The sequence below is a fragment of the Pelobates fuscus genome, chromosome 4 (genome assembly GCF_036172605.1).
Source record: "Pelobates fuscus isolate aPelFus1 chromosome 4, aPelFus1.pri, whole genome shotgun sequence".
Taxonomy (NCBI): domain Eukaryota; kingdom Metazoa; phylum Chordata; class Amphibia; order Anura; family Pelobatidae; genus Pelobates; species Pelobates fuscus.
In genome coordinates, this window is record NC_086320.1 from 236159337 (window position 1) to 236185439 (window position 26103).

The window sequence follows — 26103 nt, forward strand, 5'->3', positions numbered from 1 at the left end:
AAACCTCAGTGTGGGCAATCGTTATTGTTTGGCAACTGGTTTTTCAGAATGTTGATCCCGGAAAGCTGTAGTTAAGTAGTGCATAAGTACATAATTTTCACTGACTCACGTTTTTTTTCACTTTTACAACACATTTTTCACTTTAAGTGGCTCTTAGGTGTAATGGACTTGTGTAGGCATCATTTTATTTAACTTTAATCTTTAAGCGCTTTAACATCTTCCTTCTTGTTGTTTCCTCATCACAACCCTCTATTCACTTTCTATTATAGAAACGGGTTCTATATTTTTGTTCAATATGTCTCTATAGAGATCACTTTGTATTCCGCCGCACGTCATGACGTAATGACATCAGGTAGGCGGTCCTATCTCACTTCCGGGTATCGGTGAAGGGATTCACAACGAAAATCATTGGTAAGTGCACTTACACTTTATGTATATATATTTAATATTTTGCTTGTCACCCCGCAGGGGTCGAAACTTAGTTTTTTTGGTCTGCACATGAATTAAATGAAATAGAAGATTTTCATCAAGTCCTGTGAGTGCATCCTGTATCTTCTGTTTGGTTATATATGGAACGCACTGTGGATTGCACCCAGGCAGCTACATAAATAATACTGCTAAGGAGAGTGCCAAGCAATTATTTTTTGTTATTTTTTTCTCTTTTTTTTGTATATATATATATATATACACACACACACACACACACACACACACACACACTCTACATATATATTAACTATTAACTACATAATTATTTGATTGTATTAATTATAATTTGAGGGAACTGCCTGACAACCCAGGCAGACAGTCCAGAGAAATAAATTGGCAAGCAATATATTTAACCCTGTAACTTTACAAAATGCCATAATACCTTTACATGGGGGGTATTTTTATACCCGGGAGACTTCGCTGAAAACAAATATTAGTGTTTTAAAAAGTAAAAAACTTATCACAACAATGATATCACCAGTAAAAGTGCAGTTTTTGTTTATAAAAAAAAATGCAAAAAACAAATAAAAACGCTAACTTTGGCCAGCGTTTGTGACTAAGTGGCTACTACAAAAAACTGGAAATACCCCATTTTGAATACCCTGGGCTGTCTACATTTGAAAATGGTATGCCGTGATGGGGTTATTTCACATTCCTGGGCTACCATATGTCCTCAAAAGGCAACACAGACCCAGCAAACCAATCTAGCAAACTGAATTGGGCATGTCCTATATTGACCCTGTAACTTTCCACAACACCATAAAACCTGTACATAGGGGATATTGTTATACTCGGGAGACTTCACTGAACACAAATATGAGTGTTTAAAACAGTAAAACATATTACGACTATAACATCACCAGGTAAAAGTGCAGTTTTTGAGTAAAAGAATGCAAAAAACAAATATGAACGCTAACTTTGGGAAGCGTTTGTGGCTACTACAAAAGACTGGACATATCCCATTTTGAATACCCTGAGTTGTCTACTTTTTCAGTGGTATGTCATGGTGGGGTTAATTTTCATTTCTGGGCTGCCATACCATCTCAAAGGCAACATAGGCAATCTGGCAAATAGCAATTTACAAAAAACAGAAATGGGCAAATCTTATGTTTGACCCTGTAACTTTCCAAATCACCAGAACACTTGCACTTGAGGGGTACTGTTGCACTCGTGAGACATTACTCTACACAAATATGAGTGTTTTAAAGCAGTAAAATGTATTATACTGATAATATCGGTGAAATGGGAGTTTATGTGTGAAAAATGCAAATTAAACAAATATAAATGCTAATTTTGGCCAGGGTTTGTGATTAAGTGGCTACTAAAAAAGACTGGACATACCCCATTTTGAATATCATGGATTGTCTACTTTTACAAATAGTATGCCATGATGGGGTTAATTTTAATTCCTGGACTGCTATACGGTATCAAAAGCAACATGCAAACCAATCTGGCAAATTTCAATGTGCAAACTTGGAAAATGGGAAAGCCCTACATTTGACCCCTGTAAGTTTGCAAAAACACATAAAACCTGTGCATTAGGCACTGTTGTACTCAGGGGATGGTGCTGAACACATATTGGGGTGTTTTGTCAGTAACACATAACAGGAATTGAGAATTCATGCCTAAAGTATAATGTGAGAGAAAAATAAAACAAAAAAATTACTACCCGAAAGTTTGACAACGACTGGCGGTAGAATTAGTGCATGGAAAATGTTAAAATACCCCCATTTGAAATACCCTAGGGTGTCTACATTTCAAATGGTTTGATGGGGGTAAATTACATTGGCCAGCTTCAAAAATGTCCCAAATAGGACATGGGTGCATGATGACCAGCTGTGAAAATTCCAAGTTGGAAAACTGCAATGCGCACCCTCCAAATAAGGTCTTTTAGCCTACAGAGAACCCAACACACCTATACATGGGTGGTATCACTGTACTAAGGAGATGTTGCTAAACACATATTTGGGTTTTCTTTGGCAGTAACCCTTAAAGTTCTCCATACATGTATTCTTAAATTGCTATTTTTTTTTTACCAATTATTTATTTTTATTTTTTTTGGCATGGATTGGTGGTAAAATTGTGGCAGACCTCTCTGCTTCTGGATTGCTATTTAAAACCCATTTTGTCTGTTGTTCGTCAGGTTCCCGGTTGTTCGTATGTTTCCTGCTTGCATTCGTCAAAAGACGAATGAACTACCAAATGGCAGGCCACCCAGCAGGGAAGTGTGCTGCTAGTTAATCTTTCTGCCCTTATTAACATTGTGGTTAACCGCAGACACTTCCAACTCCCGGTCGGCTGAGTGGTCGTCGTTCGTATGAAAGAACACGTGGCGGCGACCATCTTGGACAGTCGAACGCCCAGCGGTGTTCGTCAACAAATACATGGAACTCATTTCAGACACTGTTTCCCATGAACACCACTGAGATCACCAACCATCCATCGCTTTGTTCCAATTCATACGAACGCCGTGCCGTTCAGTAAATTGACAATACACAAACGGAACTGTACCAGATAGTACACACATGGAGCTCATTCGTTTTGTCTAACGCACAATGTATAAACGTTAACTCCATGGTGATTTGACTATATGTATGGTATCTAAGCGCTGTTCGGTAATATTGAGCGCTCAGATCTAAGCTATCTGGGGATACGTTGAGTATGGGGGTTCTGAAATATGCATTTTAATGTGTTTTTACTATTATTGTAAAATGGGGATAGTCTCTATCCCTGGAAGTAATTGATTTACTTCAAGCACTTCAAGTGTTTCCATACTGTACTTGTACGTGATTGGATATTGTAAAAACTGTCTCAGTCTTCCACAAGGTTCCTCTGGGAGTGTGCCTTGCTGGAAGACCTGCATAAAAGGCTGACATGTAGCCCCCATTAAACAGATCCTGCTTGACACTCAACACAGAGCCTCGTCTCGTGCTTAGGGGGATAATTCGTATGATTCCTGTTCGGCACTTAGGAGTGTTCGGTAGCTGACTTTGCATTCGGGAAAAAGAATAGCTTTGACGGCCTTAACCCCTTCACCTACTCGGGGTGCAGTTACAAAAATGGTTGCATAAAAAGAGTAAAAATACCCCAAGTTTAATACCTTAGGTTGTCTCCATTTACAAAATATATACATGTGAAGGGTTATTCAGGGATTTCTGACAGATATCAGTGTTACAATGTAACTTGCATATTTTTGAAAAAAAATAAATGAAAATAGCAAAGTGGAAATAGCAAAGTGGTACTTGTATTTATTGCCCTATAACTTGCAAAAACATAACATGTTAACATTAGGTAATTCTAAACTCAGGAGAAATTTAGAAACTTTTTATCATGGGTGTTTTTTGGCAGTTGTAGATGCGTAACAGATTTTGGGGTCAAAGTTAGAAAAAGTGTGTTTTTTAAAATTATTTCATTATATTTTATAATGTTTTTTATAGTAATTTATATGATATAATGAAAATAATTTTATGTTTAGAAAGACCATTTAATGGTGAGAAAAACAGTGTATAATATGTATGGCACATTGGGAAGAAGAGTATATCTATAAAGATCATAGATGGGATGCGAACTGTGTGTCCTATCGCCGCTACATTGACGATATATTTTTTATCTGGGATGGAGATGAGATATCATTAACCCCTTAAGGACACATGACATGTCTGACATGTCATGATTCCCTTTTATTCCAGAAGTTTGGTCCTTAAGGGGTTAACTCAGTTTTTTTTTTGTTTTTTTTTTAATTCTTTATTTTATTGTGCGAGAATGAACATACATGCATGCAGTGCCACAACAGCATCAGCAGGCTGAATAAAACAGTTGTTAAACATGTGTGACATTTGATATCGCTGCACATTTTATAAATTGTATGGGTCAAGCGTAATACAAATATATTCATCGGTAGCTACATAAACAGGCTAGTCAGTGATGGTGTCAGTGAGAAATGACAATATAAATACAAGCTTAAACTGAATGCCTATTTTAAGATATAGTAAGAAAATCAGCACAGTGTTTTTTGTAATAGCCATTAACAGGTAGCTAATAGCTTAATAGCAGGTTAGTTTTCTCAGACAAGTGAGCAGGATATGTAGCTTGTCTCCATTGCCCTGAGCAGTAGGTTGGTGTCAGATTATGGAGAGAAGTGGCTGTTGAGGAGCCATAGACAGAGAAAGGCATATAGAAGACATGGAAAGTATAGGTAAACATTTTCCTTGTTAATGGCTGATACAGAGGGTTAATTAACTCAGCTGCTTCTCTCTTATGACATCAGGCCTATGTGACAGTCCCCCCCTCTGGGTCAGCCTACTCCAGTCCTTAGCAAAATGAATGTGTCATCCATCGGGCGATCTGCGCCTGTACGGGGACCTCTCCAGCCCCAGGCTTGTTCAAGGGCCGGCATCTGTGTACCACAGACCTGGTTTCTGCAGCAGTCCAAGTCTCTTCCCTGCCAGGAGTGATCGGAGGGTCGAGGTGGTGTTCGCCGCGAGGCGCGGGCGATCTTCCGACCTTGTGGGTGATGCAGGGTATGTATGCCCCTTGTGGCTCTCAGCCTGGGAAGGCGAGCTGTATGTTTCGCGTGTTTTCTCACTGGAGTGCCGCCTTGAGTAGGTCTCCTCTCAGGCAGTCGCGCTGAGTTCCCGGCTCCTTTACGCTTGCTTGCCTCAGTAGCTTGGGCGCGGTGCTTTAGTCGGAGCCAGAAACGGTAGAATACGGCATCCAGCTTCTTCATGATGTCTGCCATGTGGTCAGTGGTGGTTGCTTGCTTGGGACTTGGGACAGAGTTTAGTTGCGAGAGAGTGGCATCCGCCATTTTGCAGCGGCTGTGTTTTGCTCAGCGATCTTGTCTGTGTGGTACGCGTTAGCTTAGTCGTTCTAGGAAGCTTTAAGTGGACTGGGTTAACCCCCACCAGTCCAGGGGGGGGGGGGTTGGAGTGCTGCGGTACCTGACTCCGGGTAGTAGCGCGGGTGGATCGGCCTCCTCCCCCACTGCCTCATCCCAGGTAGGCCGCGACAGAGTTCCCGGGCTCTGCGGGTGAGTGAGTGCTGGCTTGTTTTCGGTTTTTGCAAGCCCGGGTCTCCTGACCTTCGTTGCGTGGGTGGCTGTCTGTGGAAGCCCCAATATTAGGTAAAATACCCCAAAATCTAGATTTGTTTCAGGAGCTCTGGCTTTCCACGTCTTGCCGGCTCAGAGGTCAAGCTCCGCCCCCATTAACTCAGTTTTTAAGCCATCTTACTGCAAATGAATGGGGTATTAAGCTCACAAGCAATTTTAGTAAAAGCTCTGTGGAATTTTTAGAGCTTAATATTTATGTGGAGCAGAATATACTGAAGACTTGTACTCACTTTAAGAAGGTTGACGTTAGCAGCTATATAGGGGAGGATAGTTGCCATTTCTCCCCTTGGCTGTTAAATGCCCCTAAGGCACAATTATTTACAGTTAAAAGAAACTGTATGGACCAACACAAATTTCAAGAACAATCAGAGAAACGTATTAAGGATTTTAGAGAAAAGGGATATAAAGATGATCTTTTAAAAAAAGCCCTTACAGAAGTGGAACATGAAGATAGAACAAAGTTAATAGAATATAAAGGAACCAGAGAAAGTACAGAACCACAAAATCTGAAATTAATTTGTGATTTTAACCACAATAGTTGGCGTTTAAAGAAAATTGTTCGGAAATATTGGCCAATATTGAAGAATGACCCTATGTTAAATTCAATACTTCGAGACTCATCTGATATAGTGTATAGAGGTGTACCAAACCTTAAAAGCACGTTAACAAAGAACCATATACCCACGAAGAAACTAACAAAATCAATTTTTTAAAGAGAAAACCGTTTTTTATGGATGTGGCATGTGTGGAGCATGTAAAGGCTCTAAAAATGGCAAAAGACTAGTAAGGGAATTCCACAATCCACAGGAGAAAGATAGAAATTTTAAAATTAAACAAGTAATTACCTGTCATACAACTAAAGTAATCTATATTATTACGTGTCCCTGTGGGTTTAATGTATGTGGGAAAGACCACTAGAACTTTAAACACCAGAATTCAAGAACACATTAGGAACATCAGAAATGGGTTCCTGAAACATAGTGTGCCCTTGCATTTTAAGAATTGTCATAACAGTAATCCACATCTAATGGAGTTTACAGGAATACAAAAAATAATTGGAAACTGGAGAGGTGGTGACCCCATAAAACAAATTGGACAAACAGAGATGAGATGGATTTTTCATTTAAACACCATGCAACCCTATGGTCTTAATGATGATTTTGAATTATGCCACTTTTTATGATTTTTTTTATAAGTAATCAAATTTATGATAAATATTTTATTAGATTTTTTAAGCTTATAAATTGTAAATAGATGAACATTTTTAAATGTTATTTATCTATTTTCTATGTAATGTGTTATTTTTGAAGTGGGTAAATCATCATTAATTCAATGCACAGGTTCTAGGCAGATGGATATGATATCTAAGGCCCCTCTTTATATTGGGTTTGTGCTTTAGTTATGTGTTGTTTTAGAAAGGAATTATATAGTAATTATTGCACATTAACATTTACTGATTACTGCATTTTTTTCTATGCTCCATAATGCTCAAATATGAGCATAATACTTTTAGAGTGAAATGAAGACACTGAACTATTTTATGGACATTCCTCTAATTGTCAGCACTTTTGCCAGAAAGTGAAATGGATGAAAGCTTGGATTAAGAAAGTTCGTGACAAGTGGTATTTGATTATCAGTCCGTAAAACAGGAAGTGACGTCAAATAATCCACGACGGACGAAACCGGATATGAAGTAGGGGGAATATTACGCTCCCAAATTCCCGGAAGTGACGTCACGTGCATGGTTATATGTGCGTGCGCGATGACGTCGCCATTATGGGATAAAGCAATACAGCTGTGTTACTATATACTCCCACCATAGCATCGTCCGTGATTGGTTGGTAGATGATCCTTTGCCACCAATCCGGGCGGAAGGCGGGGAATTTAATCGGAACAGAACAGGATGGAAGCTACCAATTGAGAAAGCCGAATGGAATGGGCGAAACGCGTTTTGGACTCACCAGTATACTGTATGTATTAGATTGATTTTAAATGTCTATGAAATAAATATTGTTTTTTTAATTTCAAGTACATACATCTGATGTATCTTCTATCCTGTATAAGAAGGGAGTGAGTTATCCCTAAACAGACTCATCTACTCATATACTCAGAGCCAGGTTACAGGCTCTCACCCAGGTGAGAAGCAACCTTTACCCTTGCATATATAAAATTGTCACTGTGATCATAAGGATTTCAACACCAGGGCGAGTTTTCCCTGTTCTCTCTATTTTTTTCTGTTTTGAGGAGTATACCTAATCTGGATTCAGAGGTGTGTGTCACCTTAATGACACAAAGCGAGAGTGATTAGAGCCAATCCCTAATAGGCTCTGAACCACATGAGTGCTTCTTAATTATAAGGTGTAAAATCACGTTTATAAATCGGAATACACTATATATTTCTGCAATTTTTCCTAGCTACCCGAATACCATCTGTACCTCTAAAAAAGTCTGGGGAGTAAGTGTAACGGATCACCTTCCATTGATGGACGCTTCCTAGCTTGCGCCGAGGACCACAAGCACCGCACTGGACACCACAACCACCGCAGACTCCACAACCGCCGTAGCTTAACTGGAGCCACGCCGTCTTCCTTCCACCCTGTATGAACCTCCAACATTCAGGATCGTGTGGGGAAGACCTCTCCTCCAGGAGAGCGTATCAGGAACGAGAGTTAATTGATTAAAGCTCAAGGGAGTATGCAGAGCATAGCAATCCCCAGTGTGATATAGCAGTTCCCTCCAATAACGAGACAAGGCTACGTATTGAGGGTCAAGAAGAACTCTGGTTTAATTACACACACTCTGCTTTTATGCAATTCTCCCCTGCAAGGGAGATGCCCACACAGTGGCATACTAAGGGGGGGGCAGAGGGGGCGGTCCTCCCCGGGTGCCACCAGGGTGGGGGATGCCATGACCCTGGTCTGGGAGCTGAAGGGGGCTGTGTGACCCGTGGCCACACAGTGCCCCATGTTAGTTAGGGTGCCGGGCAGCCAGAACAGCTCACACACACTAAGAGCTGCTGAACTGGCCGCACGGAGGTAAAGTGGGGGCGGAGCTAATTAAAAATAAGGGGCGGAACCAAACTGACAGCGGGGGCGGGGCTTAATATGGCCCTTACCTGCTGCTGTTAGGAGGTGCAGCAAGATAGAATCCATGCTTCCCCACAGGCTTCAGGGAATCCAGTCCTCCTCCAGACCACTGTCTGTAAGTAAGAGTGTGTGTGACTGTGTGTCTGTGTGTATGACTGTGTGTCTGTGTGAGTATATGTGTGTGTGTGTGTGTGTGTATGTGTGTGTGTATGTGACTGTGTGTGTGTGACTGTGTGTATGTGTGTGTGTGAAACTGTCTGTGTGTAACTGTATGCCTGTAACTGTGTGTGTTTGTGTGTGTGTGTGTGTGTGTGTGTGAGACCGTCTTTGTGTAACTGTATGCCTGTTACTGTGTGTGTGTGTGTGTGACTGTGTGTCTGTGCGTGACTGTGTGTCTGTGTATGTGTGTATATGAGTGTGTGTGTGAGACTGTGTGTCTGTGTGTAACTGTATGCCTGTAACTGTGTGTGTGTGTGTGTGTGTGTATGTGTGTGTGAGACCGTCTTTGTGTAACTGTATGCCTGTAACTGTGTGTATGTGTGTGACTGTGTGTCTGTGTGTGTGTGTGTGTGTGTGACTGTGTGTCTGTGTGTAACTGTATGCCTGTAACTGTGTGTGTGTGTGTGTGTGTGACTGTGTGTCTGTGTGTGTGTGACTGTGTGTCTGTGTGTAACTGTATGCCTGTAACTGTGTGTGTGTGTATGTGTGTGTGTGTGTGACCGTCTGTGTGTAACTGCGTGCTTGTAACTGTGTGTGAGTATGTGTGTGTATGTGTGTGTGAGACTGTCTGTGTGTAACTGTATGCCTGTAACTGTGTGTGTGTGTGTGTGTGTGTGTATGTGTGTGTATGTGTATGTGTGTGTGTGAGACCGTCTGTGTGTAACTGTATGCCTGTAACTGTGTGTATGTGTGTCTATGTGTGTGTGTGAGACTGTATGTGTGTGACTGTATGCCTGTAACTGTGTGTGTGTGTCTGTCTGCCTATGACTGTGTGCTTGACTGTGTGCGTGTGACTGTGTGCGTGTGACTGTCTGCCTGTAACTGAGTGCGACTATCTGCCTGTAACTGAATGTGTGACTGTCTGTCTGTAACTGAGTGTGTGACTGTCTGCCTGTAAATGTGTGTGTGGGGCTGCAGGGATTTTGTAGAAGGGGGCAGGGGTTTTGTATTGGGACAGAAGTCTTTATAAGGGGGGATAAGCAGGGGATTTGTGGAAGGGGGTTGCGGGGGTTTGTAGACGGAGCAGTACAGGATTTGTAGAAGGGGGCAGGACAGGGGTTTTGTAGGAGGGGCGGGGCAGGACAAGGGTTTTGTAGGAGGGGCTGACAGCGGTTTTGCAAAGTTTACAAAAATTGTAAAAAAAAAAAGAAAACCTTTAACATTTTTTACAGGGTTTTTTTTTTGGGGGGGGGGGGGAGGGCGAGGGGGTGCAAAGCACAGGATCCGCCCCGGGTGCCAAATGCTCTAGGTACGCCCCTGCGCCCACATCCACTTAAACATTACCCAATCACACAATGGTTACATCCCACAGATTCCCTCCTCTTAGCCTGAGAGGTAACCCAATTATAACATACAATTTAAACATAATTTTTTATACATTTTTATAACGTTAAAACTATACATTCAATCTTCATAAAAATTATTATTATAATATTAACATATTATTAATCAGCATACTTTACTTACACACATATCCAAAATTCAGCCAATTCCATCCAGGGGTTAAAGAGTTAGCTGGAAGTCCTTTATGACCGACCGCAAGCACATTTTCCTGCCCAAAACAGTTCCACAGATTCAGACTGTGCGGTCGGTCTATTTCTGCCCTGAAAAGTAACAAAGTCCCATCCGAAGGCGGCGTTCGAATCGTCGAACTCACTTCGACTTTTGTCGAAGTGTCGAAGTGGAACCGGGGTTGCGTTCCAGCCATGTTCAATACTATAATGGAGGTCTATCTTACACCAAAATGCCAAAGTCCTGTTTGAACGGGTGTTCGGATCTTCGAACGGGACTTAGTCTCCAGCCGCAGTGTCGAAGGGTAGAGGAAGGTACAGGTCACTGGGTTCGACTGCATTAAAATGGCCGCCGCCACGTGTTCGACTGTCTAATGGCGGCCACTTCGGCGATTTCGACGGCTTCGGCACTTCGACGGCTTCGGCACTACGACTGCATTCGAAGTGCCAGTTTAAAAGTACAAACCCTTTCTTTGTACAACACAGTTAAAGGGCCAGAAACAGTATACCAAGATCCATTAGGCCCAAATGCAAGTCTCAAAGGGTAATACCTTCCAGGGCCATAGTCGCAGGGCAGGAGGCTAGCAATAAGTCCTCTCCAATGCCCAGTGGCAAATGGCAGTTTGTCACAGTAAGTGAATGTGACAGACCCATCCCGCTGGACTAAACCTATTGGGTTCGTCTGATTTGCCCAGTACTTATGGTCCCTGAGAGATCCTGCGGAGGGTTGTGACTTTGCACAAATAACATTTCGAATACAGCAGAAACCAACGAAGCGCTAAAGCTACCAAAGCCCTCGTGGTGGCCGACATCGGACAAAGGGCCACGTGGCGGCGGCCATTTTAACTTCGAATCCGCCGACCCGTACTATCGACGATACTTCGACAGTACAACGTAAGTCGAAGTACCGATCCACTTCGAACAGGACGTATACATTTTTAGGCCAACAAGTGACCGACCGTATAGCCCGAATCCAGGGAACTCTTTTGGGCACGAAACGGTATCTGCGGTCGGTCATAAACGGACTTTCGAGTAACTTTGGATTCACTGAAGGGATTGGTGTGATTTTTGAGACTGTTTATGATTTAAGTATGCTGAATCTGAATATGTGCCTTTTATGTGAATATGATGGATGGATTTGGAGTTATGAAAGTTGTATAAAAATATATTCTAAACTGCCTGTATAATAAGATTATGTGTCACACCAAGGGGAGGGAATGTGTGGGATGTACCATCGATGCCAGTGGTTGTTTTATGCCTCCCCTTGGGTGTGGCCTGTGTGTGTGAAATGCAAATAAAAGGCAGGCTGGCTGTTCCAGTCCTCAGTTCATGTTTTACCCTCATAATGGAGCTTGGTCTCGTTATTGGGGGAACCGGGAATACAAGTGACTAACGACGGGATGATCTTCAACGCCCAAAGAAACCGCTACGACCAAGAATAAATGGAACTACAATACCAAAACCTGAGAAGAGCTACCTTAAAAGACTTATTGGAACAAAGGGGCGGACAGGCCAGTAACCTCAAGAAGAGGGACATTATTGCTTTATTGCTGGAAATGGATGGAGTACCAGCGGCAGAGGGAACCAATGGACCCAGCCCAGACGACAGAACCCCCGAGGAGGCAAGATTTGACCGGGCGGTAAGAATTCGGCTGGCCCATTATGGCCCCAACCCCTCCGCGGAGATCGTCACCCAGGTTCAAGCCGCTGTGGAGGCCAGCCTGCTACGCCAAAACGGTACTGCAGCGGCCCCAGTCACAGCAAACCCGGGGGACAAGCAGAAAGTGCCATTTGCGGCCTTCAAAGCCTTCAGTGAGACCGAAGGAGAGATTGACGGGTACCTTGCGGATTTTGAGCGGCAATGTGCCCTGCACAAGGTACCCCCGGCAGACTGGGTTGCTATACTGTCCGGCAAGTTATCCGGCCGGGCCAACGACGCTTTTCGGGCTATTCCGGATGAGGAGATCGGGGATTATGTTACCGTCAGGGAAGCTTTACTTGCCCGGTATGCCGTTACACCCGAGGCATACCGGAGGAGGTTCCGGGACACTGCAAAAACAACTGGGGACTCATACGTGGAATGGGCCTGCAAGGTACATCGCACAGCCGCCCACTGGATGGCAGGGTGCCAGGCGGTGTCGGGAGAAGAGGTGCTGCAGATGTTTTTATTGGAACATTGTTTCGACAAATTGCCGACAGGGGTCAGAGAGTGGGTACGAGACCGTAAGCCTTCCACTCTACACGAGGCGGCTCGCTTGGCCGATGAGTACACTGACGCTCGCAGACTGGACAATTCCATCACCAAGGCCACAGCCAGAGCGGAATACCAACCAGCCGCTGCCACGTATCAGCCTCCCATAAACAGACCATCCGCACCCCCTCCGTCTGCCCAGTACCAACGTCCACCCCGGTTTAACGCCCGAGAGTACTCTGAACCCCTTCGGTGCTTCCTGTGCAATCAGCTAGGGCACAGGCGACAGGAGTGCCCGATGAACCGTGCCAACAGGAACCAGTCCTGGAGGAAACCCACGGGGGCCCCTTCCCCAGCACCTCTTCCAGCAGTCCACTGTGTAGAGGAAGAGGAATGCTGGGGCATATTACATGAGGCGGACCCTGTTCAGGCTGCCCACCAGGACAATCGACAACACCACAGACAGAGTGTAAAGGTCAACGGAAAGGAAGCCAGTGGGCTACGAGACACTGGTGCAACCCTGACTTTGCTCCAAAAGCACCTAGTGTCCGAAGCTCAACATACCGGGGATACCGTGGCAGTACGAGTAGCCGGGGGTGCAGTATTTCGCCTACCCGTAGCCCGGGTACATTTGGATTGGGGAGTGGGCGCTAGACACGTGAATGTGGGGGTCATTAAGGATTTACCCGCTGATGTTCTTCTTGGCAACGACTTGGCCCCCCTGGTTTCGGCCTTTGCTCCCATGGGCCCCGCTGCAGTGGACGCTGTTACGACCCGTGCCCAGACCCGTGCCACTGAGGCCGGCCCACCTGCTGCTGAGACCCAGGTAAGACTCTCTACCCCGACTTGTACCTTAGCCCAGGCCCCGTTCGGCTGGGATACCCCAGAAATGTACGGGAAGGAAACTAGGGAGGACCCGACGTTAGCCAAGTACAGAGCCAGGGCCGACGCTGGGGAAGAAGGAGTAGGTGGGGAACACTACGAGTGGGTGGGGGATAGGCTGTACAGGATCCCGAAACCTTCCCCGAAACCGAATGCCCCTCCGCAGAAACGACAACTAGTAGTACCTGCAAAGTATCGGCAGGAGATTCTGCGGATTGGGCATGACGTGCCGTTAGCAGGTCATCTAGGTTCCCACCGCACAGCTCATAGAATCACCCAAAACTTTTTCTGGCCCAATTTTAACCGAGATGTGCGGATGTATTGTAGCACGTGCGACACTTGTCAACGGGTAGGTAAGCGGGGAGATCATCCAAAAGCTAGGCTACAGCCGATGCCTATCATTGGAGAGCCCTTTTCCCGCATAGCCGTTGACATTGTGGGTCCACTGGCCAGGGCTAGTCCATCCGGTAAGAAATATATTCTTACTGTGGTAGACTACGCCACCCGTTACCCAGAGGCAGTAGCGCTGTCTAATATAGAGGCAGAGACGGTTGCTGATGCCCTGGTTAAAGTCTTTACTAGGGTCGGGTTCCCTCAGGAGATCCTCTCTGATCAGGGAACCCAATTTACCGCTGTGCTCACCCAGCAGCTGTGGAAGGTGTGCGGCATCAACCCGCTACTTAGTTCACCCTATCACCCCCAGACTAACGGTCTCTGCGAGCGATTTAATGGTACCCTCAAACAGATGCTGAGGACCTTTACTGACACTTGCAGAGACTGGGAGCGATTCCTGCCTCATCTGCTATTTGCATACAGAGAGGTGCCCCAGGAATCAACTGGGTTCTCCCCCTTTGAGTTACTCTATGGGAGAAGGGTTCGTGGACCCCTAGATCTCATTAGAGGACACTGGGAGGGGGAGACGGAGCAAGAAGGGACCCCCATAGTACCGTATGTGCTGGAACTCCGGGACCGTATGGAGAAACTATCCCTGATGGTAAGGGAAAATCTCCGGGCGGCCCAGGGGAAACAGAAACGATGGTACGATCGGGGTGCTCGACAGCGGGTCTTCCAGGTTGGGCAGAAGGTCCTAGTGCTCAAACCTGTGAAGGCAAACAAGATGCAAGCATCTTGGCAGGGCCCGTACAAGGTGTTAGCTCAGGTATGCGATACTACCTATCTCATAGCCAGCTGTTCGGATGAAAGGGTACAACGATCCTTTCATGTGAACATGCTCAAGGAGTATCAGGAACGACCCGAGGATGTTGCAGCAGTTTGTGCCCCAGCTACCGACGACCCCGAGAACTTACCTTTACCTGACCTGTTAGAAAGGGATCCCCAGACCGACCTTACTAGCCTCGTACAGTTAGGTGACCGACTAAGCCCGGCCGAGAAAACCCAGGCAAGACAGCTTCTGTGGGAGAAGCAGGCGACGTTCTCCCAAGAACCCGGGTACACCCCCCTAGCTATACACAAGGTCGAGACACCCGGACAGAACCCCCTACGACAACCCCCATACCGTATCCCGGAAGCAGTCCGAGAAGGAATGCGGAAGGAGATACAGGAGATGACCCGGCTGGGGGTTATTGAGCACTCCGATAGTCCGTGGGCGTCGCCCGTAGTCCTAGTACCCAAGAAGGATGGGACCACCCGGTTCTGTGTGGATTACAGGCGGCTCAACGAGCGGACTACCACGGACGCCTACCCGATGCCCCGGATAGACGAGTTATTAGACCGCATTGCCAGGGGGCGCTACCTGACCACCATTGACCTATGTAAAGGGTACTGGCAGATCCCCCTGGCCGAGGATGCTATCCCCAAGTCGGCCTTCGTCACCCCGTTTGGCCTATACCAGTTTAGGGTTATGCCATTCGGGATGAAGAACGCTCCGGCTACCTTCCAGCGTATGGTGGATAGGCTCCTAGATGGATTCCAGGGATTTGCATGTGCATACCTGGACGACATCGCGGTTTACAGTGAGTCTTGGGAAGACCACCTAGTACACGTAGGGGTAGTGCTGGACAAGATTCGGGCCGCCGGCCTGACTCTGAAACCAGACAAGTGCCATTTAGGCATGGCAGAAGTGCAGTACTTGGGTCACCGGGTGGGTTGTGGGAGCCAGAGACCCGAACCGGCCAAGGTGGAAGCAGTAGCTAACTGGCCCACACCTATCACCAAGACCCAAGTACTTGCCTTCCTAGGGACAGCGGGTTACTATCGACGTTTTGTCCCCGACTACAGCACGATTGCCAAGCCCCTAACTGATTTGACTAAAAAGAATTTACCTAGGCAGGTCCTGTGGTCTCCAGCTTGTGAAGCCGCGTTTCAAGCCCTGAAGCAGGCTCTTGTGAATGCCCCTGTCCTGGCTGCCCCAGTCCCTAACAAACGTTTTCTTGTCCACACAGACGCTTCCATGTATGGACTGGGGGCTGTGCTGAGCCAGGTCGGGGAGGATGGCGGAGAACACCCTGTCGCATATCTCAGCAGAAAGTTACTACCTCGAGAAGTGAGTTATGCGGCAGTAGAGAAAGAGTGTTTAGCCCTGGTCTGGGCACTGAAGAAACTGAGCCCCTACCTATACGGACAAGAATTTTCCCTCGTAACAGACCACAACCCCCTCGTCTGGCTTAACCGGGTCTCTGGGGACAATGGCAGACTGCTGAGGTGGAGTTTGGCCTTGCAGCCTTATAATTTCACTATCAGCTACCGGCCCGGTAAGCAGAATGGGAATGCGGATGGGTTATCCCGGCAAATAGACGTCCCTATTCTCTCTAAGTCCGGTCATCCCCAAGTTGACCCGCCACAGGGTCAAGCCGGGTCTGCCGGAGTGTTCCACAAGGAGGGAGCCATGTGACAGACCCATCCCGCTGGACTAAACCTATTGGGTTCGTCTGATTTGCCCAGTACTTATGGTCCCTGAGAGATCCTGCGGAGGGTTGTGACTTTGCACAAATAACATTTTGAATACAGCAGAAACCAACGAAGCGCTAAAGCTACCAAAGCCCTCGTGGTCAGGGCCGGCGCTACCATTAAGGCGGACTAGGCAGCCGCCTAGGGCGCCCCTTAGGAAGGGGCGCCGCCAGGAGCGCCGGCCCCCCTAATGCTGCAGCCGCCCGAGCGCTCTGCAGAGAGCCTCAGGCAGCTGCAGCTTCGCCCGGGCTGGTGCGTTCATGAGGGCGCACCGCCCGGGCGCAGCATGAAGAGAGGAGCTGACAGGAGGGAAGCGCTCAGCGCTCCCTCCTGTCACTCCCTCACTGTAGCGTGGCCAGCCCTGTATGATCCGCCGGTACAGGGAGCATTTGTCTCCTGTACCCGGACGGACTAACAGGAAGTGAACACTGAGTGTTCACTTCCTTTTAGTCCGGCCGGGTACAGGAAACAAATGATCACTGTACCCGCGGACAGTACAGAGCTCGGCCACGCTACAACATAGGTAGGGGAGGGTGGGGGGAATAAAGTGGGGGGGGGGGAAGACATAAATGGAGAGGGAGGGAGGGGGGGGGAATAAAGGGAGGGGAGAGAAATAAATGGAGAAGGAGGGAGGGGGGAAATAAATGGAGAGGGAGGGAGGGGGGGGAAATAAATGGAGAGGGAGGGAGGGGGGGGGGGAAATAAATGGAGAGGGAGGGAGGGAGGGGGGGAAATAAATGGAGAGAGAGTGGGGGGGAGGAGAAATAAATGGAGAGGGAGGGGGGAGAAATAAATGGAGAGGGAGGGAGGGGGGGAAATAAATGGAGAGGGAGGGGGAGGAGAAATAAATGGAGAGAGTGGGGGGGAGGAGAAATAAATGGAGAGGGAGGGGGGGAGAAATAAATGGAGAGGGAGGGGGGGAGAAATAAATGGACAGGGGGGGGGAATAAATGGACAGGGAGAATAAATGGACAGGGAGGGGGGGAATAAATGGACAGGGAGGGGGGAATAAATGGACAGGGAGAATAAATGGACAGGGAGGGGGGGGAATAAATGGACAGGGGGGAATAAATGGACAGGGAGGGGGGGGAATAAATGGACAGGGAGGGTGGGGGAATAAGTGGACAGGGAGGGAGGGATACATGGACAGGGAGGGTGGGGGAATAAATGGACAGGCAGGGTGGGGGAATAAATTGAAAGGGAGGGGAAATAAATTGACAAGGTGGGGGGAAGTAATTGACAGGGAGTGGAATTGACGGGGTTAGGAGGGGGAATGAGAGTGGGGAGGGGAGAAGAGAGTGACAAGGGAGGGGGGAGAAGAGAGGGACACGCAGGGGAGAAGAGAGTGACAAGGGAGGGGGGAGAAGAGAGGGACAAGAGGGTGGAGAAGAGAGGGACAAGGGGGGAGAAGAGAGGGACAAGGGGGGGAGAGAAGAGAGGGACAAGGGGGGGAGAGAAGAGAGGGACAAGGGGGGGAGAGAGAAGAGAGTGACGAGGGAGGGAGAGGGGGAGAAGAGAGTGACAAGGGAGGAGGGAGAGATCGACGTCCATCACACACACACAATGCACCCCTTGCACACAGAAAAACACACAATGCATTACACACACAGACACACACACACAAGCAATTCAACCCTTACATACAATGCATCCCTTACACACACAGAAACACACAATGCATTCCTTACACACACTCAATGCACCCCTTACAGACGCACACACTGCATCCCGTACATACACAGAAACACACATTGCAGCCCTTACACATACAAACACAGATTCACACAATGCATTCCTTACACACATATCAGGACATCCCCTACTCCTGTGAACAAACTATTTGGTGGAACATGAAGGTGGACCCTGGGGCCCAGACCATGAGCTGTGTAAAGGGCCTTTAAAAAAATGGAGCTGCTTTCCGTTCTCCCAGAACACAAACAGCCTCCAGAGAGCCTGTTATACACTAGACGAGTGGAGCCAGACTGCAGCTAGAGCCCATCGCCATCCTCATCTGATTGTAAGTAGGCAATCTAGTATATTATTCGTGGCACTAATCTCTAATTTACCTCACATTAAAGGGACACTTTAGTCCCCAGAACCACTGCAGCTTAATGTAGTGGCTCTGGTGTCTATAGCCTGTCCCTGCAGGCCTTTTAATGTAAACACGGCGGCACTGCAGCACTTGCGTTAGTTAACATGGGGCATTGTGATGTCATATGGGGGCGGGGGGGGGGCGGCAAACTTTACTTTTGCCTAGGGCGGCAAAAATCCTTGCACCGGCCCTGCTCGTGGTGGCCGACATCGGACAAAGGGCCACGTGGCGGCGGCCATTTTAACTTCGAATCCGCCGACCCGTACTATCGACGATACTTCGACAGTACAACGTAAGTCGAAGTACCGATCCACTTCGAACAGGACGTATACATTTTTAGGCCAACAAGTGACCGACCGTATAGCCCGAATCCAGGGAACTCTTTTGGGCACGAAACGGTATCTGCGGTCGGTCATAAACGGACTTTCGAGTAACTTTGGATTCACTGAAGGGATTGGTGTGATTTTTGAGACTGTTTATGATTTAAGTATGCTGAATCTGAATATGTGCCTTTTATGTGAATATGATGGATGGATTTGGAGTTATGAAAGTTGTATAAAAATATATTCTAAACTGCCTGTATAATAAGATTATGTGTCACACCAAGGGGAGGGAATGTGTGGGATGTACCATCGATGCCAGTGGTTGTTTTATGCCTCCCCTTGGGTGTGGCCTGTGTGTGTGAAATGCAAATAAAAGGCAGGCTGGCTGTTCCAGTCCTCAGTTCATGTTTTACCCTCATAATGGAGCTTGGTCTCGTTATTGGGGGAACCGGGAATACAAGTGACTAACGACTGTGTCTGGAGCTCGGAAGTTGGTACCGTAACAGTGAATATTATCTAGCGCTACACACCCTCACTAATACACACTGGTTGTGGAAATAGCGTTTTTTGCATTTGATTACAGTAGGACTGGAGAGGTCCTACTTTTTTTGTGTGAGAGCGGCTGTATTAAGAGCACTTGTTAAATCCTGTTTAAGCGCCTGTTAACACAGAATACCTTGTTATATTATTATAATATGTGTGGGTTCAGTAAATGAGCAAGAGGAAAATTACAGCTAAACACAAACACCGCAGAAATGTAAAAACAGCCCTGGTCCCAAACGGTAAGAAAATTGAAAAGCGGTCTGGTCGCTAAGGGGTTAATGTAACATATTTTAATTTACTTATACAGCATAGTGTGGTATTGCAATAGGCAAGGCTATTTTTAATGCTGGGTGATTGATTAATGCTGTATGACTTTGAGTTAATACAACAGGTGTGGAGTTCATAAATATCGATTTTTATAATATTCTGAATTAATTTAAATATGTGCAGGTTTATTTATTAAAGTGAGAATTATTTGGAAAGTGAATTTAAAGAACATTTTTAATTTAAGGCCATAACATCTGTACTGGAAAAAAACAGCAAGCCAGTTATGAATCTGCTTTAACTACTTGAGCTTTAAATTTAAAAGAATGCATGACAAATTGGTGGAAGTGATGTGCCCTGGACAACGTTGTATAAATCCACTTTGAACCTTCACTCGACCATAACATTTCAGAGTTGGTTTATAGAATGGTGTACCACAGGTACTCTCTTCCACCTGTTTGCGTTGAAAGCTAGAGGATAATCTTTTGCAGTCTATTGTTACCATAGACCCCTTAGATATGTGGCACCCAATCTCATTAACATTTTCAGCCCAGATGCAGTAAAATCGAAGCCTGGCTCAGTAAAGTGGATATACAAAGATTATCTGCATTCAGCATAACTATGTGTAGCTTGTTTAATGGATGCATTATACAAAGGTGTCAGTGAGCTCCCCTCCCTTCACAAAAGGGATATAGCTGTATGAGAGTATACCTGAAATCATTGATGGGCTAGTGCAGGGGTATTCAATCTGGTCCCTACTGCCCACTAGTGAGTAGTTTGGGATTTAACGTGGGTGGTAGTGGGTTCTGCAGAAAACACCTGCTGGGCCTCGATGGCCATGGACCAAGGCTGGCAGGGGAGATACTTTAATTTCTCCTGCTGTAAGCCCTCTCAGGCTGGTGAGGAGATCCAAGCAGAGGAAAGGAAGGGCCTGGGAGACTCTGTGTTCCTCCCGCGAGCAGGCTGGTCGGAGAATTGTTGTACGTTACCATGGCAACACTCCAATACCGTGCTGTGCTTGCAGGAGGACAGGAAAGTCAGCCTGCAGCCATAGGAGCTGCAGGATAAAGTAAACATGCCACCACTGGACCACCTGGGCTTGCAGCATTACACCCCCTTCCCTGGTAAAAGGTAAGAAGAAGGGAGGGGGAGACATTAAGACCAATTTTCACGTCTCATCCACCTACAAACAGCAAAGATTCTATGCACCCTTCACACACAAACACACACGACACCCCTCAAACACACTGCCACCCTCACACACACACACACACACACTGCACCCTCACAGACACGGCCACCCTCACACACACTGCACCTCAGACATACACACAATCAACCCTCACACACCCACTGTACCCTTCATACACACACTGCACCTCTCTCACACACACACACATACACACACAGAAAAATAGTAGCATAGCAAATAGAAAAAAGGAAAAAAATAAATACATTTAAGTACATACCGTATATACTCGAGTATAAGCCGACCCGAATATAAGCCGAGGCCCCTAAATTTTCCCCAAAAAACTGGGAAAACTTATTGACTCGAGTATAAGACTAGGGTGGGAAATGCAGCAGCTACTGGTAAATTTCTAAATAAAATTAGATCCTAAAAAAAATATATTAATTGAATATTTATTTACAGTGTGTGTATAATGAATGCAGTGTGTGCGTATGAGTGCAGCGTGTGCGTATGAGTGCAGCGTGTGCGTATGAGTGCAGCGTGTGCGTATGAGTGCAGCGTGTGCGTATGAGTGCAGCGTGTGCGTATGAGTGCAGCGTGTGCGTATGAGTGCAGCGTGTGCGTATGAGTGCAGCGTGTGCGTATGAGTGCAGCGTGTGCGTATGAGTGCAGCGTGTGTGTATGAGTGCAGCGTGTGTGTATGAGTGCAGCGTGTGTGTATGAGTGCAGCGTGTGTATGAATGCAGTGTATGAATGCAGTGTGTGCAGGGCCGGTGCAAGGATATTTGCCCCCCCCATATGTCCTAACCTCCCCTCCTCCTCCCTCAGTGGTCCTTACCTCCCCACCCCCATGTTCCTTCACCCCCCTCCCCTAGTGGTCCTGACTAACCCCTCCCCTAGTGGTCCTTACTTCCCCCTCCCCTCCCCTAGTGGTCCTTACTTCCCCCTCCCCTCCCCTAGTGGTCCTTACTTCCCACCCTCCCCTCCCCTAGTGGTCCTTATCCCCCCCTCCCTCCCCTAGTGGTCCTTATCCCCCCCTCCCTCCCCTAGTGGTCCTTATCCCCCCCTCCCTCCCCTAGTGGTCCTTATCCCCCCCCTCCCTCCCATAGTGGTCCTTATCCCCCTCCCTCCCATAGTGGTCCTTATCCCCCCCCTCCCTTCCTCCCATAGTGGTCCTTATCCCCCCCTCCCTCCCATAGTGGTCCTTATCCCACCCCCCTCCCTCCGATAGTGGTCCTTATCCCCCCCTCCCTCCCATAGTGGTCCTTATCCCCCCCTTCCCTCCCATAGTGGTCCTTATCCCCCCCCCCTCCCACAGTGGTCCTTATACCCCCTTTTTTTTTTATTATTTTTTTTATTATTATTATTATTTTTTTTATTATTATTTCTTATTTTATTTATTTTTCGTCCCCCCTCCCTGCTTGATACATGGCAGGGAGGGGGGCTCTCCTTCCCTGGTGGTTCAGTGGGGGGGAGAGGGGGGCTGGCAGAGCTGTACTTACCTGTTCTGCAGCTCCTGTCAGCTCTCTCCTCCTCTGCGCCGTCCGTGCAGCTCCTTCTATCAGCTCACACTGTAAGTCTCGCGAGAGCCGCGGCTCTCGCGAGACTTACACTGGGAGCTGACCGAGGTGCTGAACGGACGGCGCGGAGGAGGAGAGAGCTGACAGGAGCTGCAGAACAGGTAAGTACAGCTCTGCCAGCCCCCCTCTCCCCCGGTCTGTATTATGGCAATGCAAATTGCCATAATACAGACTCTGACTCGAGTATAAGCCGAGTTGGGGTTTTTCAGCCCAAAAAATGGGCTGAAAAACTCGGCTTATACTCGAGTATATACGGTATTTAAAAAAAACTAAACAAAAAAAACTACAAACTACTTTATAAAAAAAAATTTGCACTTGCGCTATTAAATTAGTTACTGTGTCACTGGTGGGCGATAAGGAAATGTTACCATCAACAATGACACAAATGAGGGTGTTAGGTATTAAAAGGTTGTCTACCCATGGGCTAGTGATTTGCACTCATTTCTTGTAGAGTGTTTTTCACCCATGATATTCCATATTGATGACATCAGTTTGCATAGTAGAATAATATGTAGTGATGGCCATTTAGCAGCAATAGCAAAAACATACAATATCAGTAAGCAGTTGCAAAGGTCTGTAAAGCACTGTCATGCATTAATTCACATATTTAAAAATAATAAAACTTCCCTCCTATAAATTAATGGAAAACCCCCACCTTATATAAATTCAAATTTTGAACACCTGATGTAAATAAATTGTTTTGAAATAAGACCTTAATTATCTTTACTTCTGATACTTCAAATAAAGACTTGATTTCTTTAAGCAACGGTTGAGTATTTGATATTTTAGTGCCGTACAGTTAAAGCATGTAATACTTTTTCAATTATTTACATAGATCTAATAAAAAAATCCACTTCTTTCTCTTATGAAATTAACTTCTCAAAAATAGTTTGTGCTCAAACAAAATAAAATTCACAGCAAGCAAATGTGTAGTCATGATATGTCTCAATTCTTTCACCATTAATTCATGATTGCTGCTCGCATCCCCAAACGAGCTTTTAAAGATTTTTCATTTACAGGTGCACTGATATAAGTCAGCTGTTTTTGCTTAATTGCATTTTTATTATTTGATCATGTAGGGCACACATGGGATTCATTTTCTGCCAAAAATTACATTGCAATGAGTTTTCCTGGAGCCAGACATTTGATGCCAACCCATAGGTCTGCACTTATCATACAGGGAAATATTTGAGAAGGAAGTGTTCTCGAGTTAACCAACTACAGCTTTCCACATACACACGAATTATGCAGAAACCATTTAAGTTAGAAAAATTATGTTTTATAAATTTCATGCAAGAAGAGCAGTTACTGTATGTATTGTTCCACTTTAAACAGAAAGGTCATACTTTGAAAAATGAGACGAAGAATACAAAACAGCTGCTGTTCAAAAGCACAAAGAGTGTAATAGCTGATACTGCATTCAATACAAGAACCAGACTCACAGAACATAGGTGCCAAGTAAGAGAAGTGACATGATTGTTTAGCTGATAATGCAAGTTTATACTGGAATGACAACCTTTGTTCTGGAACACTGAGCATACAGGATTGCTTGAGGAAATGCTCATCAAGGTATAAATTATATACAAGTGGAACCTCGGTTAACGAACGCCTCGGTAAACGAAAAATTCGGTTTACGAATGAAAATTCGTTAAAAAAATGCCTCGGTTTACGATTTTTTTTCACAATACGAAACAAGTGTCCCGTTTTTTTAGCTCCGCCCCCTGCATACTGAAGTGTGGGTAGCACGTGAGTGTGTAGTGTGGAGGTGTTGGAGAGATTTTGGAGCCATTTGCAGCAACTTATGGAGCCATTTGCAGCAAGTTGTGGAGCCTTTTGAAGCCACTTGCAGCAAGTTGTGGAGCCTTTTGGAGCCATTTGCAGCAAGTTGTGGAGCCTTTTGGAGCCATTTGCCGCAGGTTTTGGAGCATTTTGGAGCCATTCGCAGCAGGTTTTGGAGCCTTTTTGGTGCATCTCAAAAAGTGGAAAGGTAGGGAGCTGAGCTTAGTTGTTTGCATGCCTTTTACTGTGTGTTCTGCTTTCTGGGGGTGATTTCCATGCCAGCTCATGTGCTGTGCATGCCTGTTACTGTGTGTTTTGCATTGTGGGGTTGCTTTTCATGCCAGCTCATGTGCTGTGCATGCCTGTTACAGTACTGTACTGTGTGTTTTGCAATGTGGGGTTGTTTTCCATGCCAGCTCATGTGCTGTGCATGCCTGTTACAGCTCATCTTCTGTGCATGCCTTTTACTGTGGTTTCCATGCCAGCTCATGTGCTTTGCATGCCTGTTACAGCTCATGTGCTGTGCATGCCTGTTACAGCTCATCTGCTGTGCATGCCTTTTACTGTGGTTTCCATGCCAGCTCATGTGCTTTGCATGCCTGTTACAGCTCATGTGCTGTGCATGCCTGTTACAGCTCATCTGCTGTGCATGCCTTTTACTGTGGTTTCCATGCCAGCTCATGTGCTGTGCATGCCTGTTACAGCTCATGTGCTGTGCATGGCTTTTACTGTGGTTTCCATGCCAGGTCATGTGCTGTGCATGCCTGTTACAGCTCATGTGCTGTGCATGCCTGTTACAGCTCATCTGCTGTGCATGACTTTTACTGTGGTTTCCATGCCAGCTCATGTGCTGTGCATGCCTGTTACAGCTCATGTGCTGTGCATGCCTTTTACTGTGGTTTCCATGCCAGCTCATGTGCTTTGCATGCCTGTTATAGCTCATCTGCTGTGCATGGCTTTTACTGTGGTTTCCATGCCAGCTCATGTGCTGTGCATGCCTGTTACAGCTCATGTGCTGTGCATGCCTGTTACAGCTCATCTGCTGTGCATGACTTTTACTGTGGTTTCCATGCCAGCTCATGTGCTGTGCATGCCTGTTACAGCTCATGTGCTGTGCATGCCTTTTACTGTGGTTTCCATGCCAGCTCATGTGCTGTGCATGCCTTTTACTGTGTGTTTTGCATTGTGGGGTTGTTTTCCATGCCAGCTCATGTGGGTGTAAAGCATTTTTTTTTTGCATACTTAGTGACGGTGGTGTCATGGCACCCAAGAAAGCAGCGGAAGCTGGGAAGAGGAAGAAGGAGATGATTCTGCTTGAGGACAAGAAAGAAATCATCAGGAAGCATGAAGGAGGAATGCGATTGACTGACCTTGCCAAAGAGTATGGAAGGAGTGCATCCACAATCGGTACAATCCTAAAAATGAAAGAGAAGATTACTGGGAGAGATGCAGCCAAGGGAGTCACCAGGGTCTCCAAGCAACGGCCACCTGTTCTGGAGGAGGTCACGAAGTTGCTCCTACTCTGGATTGAACAGAAGCAGCGTGCAGGGGACTCAGTGACCAAGGCGATCATCTGCGAAAAAGCCAAGGCCTTGCACGCTGACCTCCTCAAACAACAGCCAGAAATGTCAGCAGATGCAGAAGGCTTCAAGGCCAGCAGGGGGTGGTTCGAAAGGTTCAAGACCAGATCTGGCATCCACAGTGTGGTCAGGCATGGAGAGGCTGCAAGTTCCGATGTTGCTGCAGCTGAGGAATTTGCTACGGAGTTCCAGGAGGTCATAGTTTCAGAGGGCTACCTTCCTCAGCAGGTCTTAAACTGCGACGAGACTGGACTCTTCTGGAAGAGGATGCCAAAGCGTACATTCATCACAGAAGAGGAGACCTCATTGCCTGGCCACAAGCCGATGAAGGACCGTCTCACCTTCCTGTTCTGCGCCA